At 36.6% G+C, this 1337-nt stretch overlaps 1 protein-coding gene across 14 annotated transcripts in view; it reads right to left on the reverse strand.

Annotated features, from left to right (window-relative positions):
* Positions 1-1337, reverse strand: part of LOC106876198 (nuclear receptor-binding protein) — a 127663-nt gene that overhangs the window by 6631 nt on the left and 119695 nt on the right. The gene's annotated exons all lie outside the window — the stretch shown is intronic.

Genomic DNA, 1337 nt, shown 5'->3' on the forward strand with positions numbered 1-1337 from the left:
CGTAATCATCACTAGAATCTCCTTCTAGCACTTGTGGTGGTGGCACGTTAGAAAATCATTCGAGCGAGGTCGTTGCCAGTGCTGCTGGACTGGCTCCCGTGCAGGTGGCATGTAAAAAACACCTTTTTGAGCATGGCCGTTGCCAGTACCGTGTGACTGGCCCTCGTGCCGGTGGCACGTAAAAGCACCCACTACACTCTCGGAGTGGTTAGCGTTAAGGAAGGGCATCCAGCTGTAGAAACTCTGCCAGATCAGATTGGAGCCTGGTGCAGTCTCCTGGCTTGCCAGTCCTCAGTCAAATCATCTAACCAATGGTAGCATGGAAAGCAGACGTTAAACAATGATGATAATGATGATGATGAATTCCATTTAAAATTTCATAACACAAGCAGATAACGTTGCCATTAATATATGAAATGCCTGTTTTGTAGTAACATAAAATTCTAAGGGAGATAATTATGTGATTGATTCTACTTCATACTGCAATTGATTACCGATTTTGCTAATACAGTATATCGCTGATATCTATTTTATCTACCACCAGAAAAAGGACGGTTAAAGTTAACTCAAGCAGATTTGGAAATCAAAAATGAGTGGCTGCATTTAGAAAGTTTCTTGGGCAGTGCCAACTTCATTATTCTAAATAACTTTTCATTAGCACAAGACCACAAATTTGAAAGGCAAGGAAGAGTTAATTTATTTGCCCTTAATGCATAATTGGTATTTATATTACCAATCCTAGAGGAAATAAATAAATAAGTAGGCCTCTGTGTGATTTCGTTAAATATAATTATTTCTAGCAGGTTCAATGTCACAAATTTTGGAGGATGGTACAGTTATTTACACTGATCTAGGAGAAAAGAATGGCAAAGTTAGTTGTGGCAGGATTTGAACTCAGAATGTAACTAATTACTCCAAAATATTTTCTGAAGCCCTACACTGACTCTAACAATGCTTTGACCTTCTTTGGATAATAACAACATGGTTAGAAAACTGACATTTTTAAGGATTAAATAATATGTGTACAATAGCATTACAGTTCCATGACAAGATATATACTGAGTTTTATTAGTTTGTTGCAAACAAAACATGCTACATTCATATAATTAAACAAGCAGAAGGACCCGGTTTCACTTAGGTTATAACACAGTACTCTTTGCTTGTAATGTAATTTGACACCTTCCTTCTAGGCATGGTTAGGTATATATATATATATATATATATATATATTGTAAAGGACCTGTTTGTACTTTGGTATGAAATAATTTTTTTCCACAAGTTTTTTCAAGTGCATTCAATGTATCTGATCTCCAAACCTGTTGCAAGTCACTTTTTCC

The sequence above is a fragment of the Octopus bimaculoides genome, chromosome 9, assembly GCF_001194135.2.
Source record: "Octopus bimaculoides isolate UCB-OBI-ISO-001 chromosome 9, ASM119413v2, whole genome shotgun sequence".
Classification (NCBI taxonomy): domain Eukaryota; kingdom Metazoa; phylum Mollusca; class Cephalopoda; order Octopoda; family Octopodidae; genus Octopus; species Octopus bimaculoides.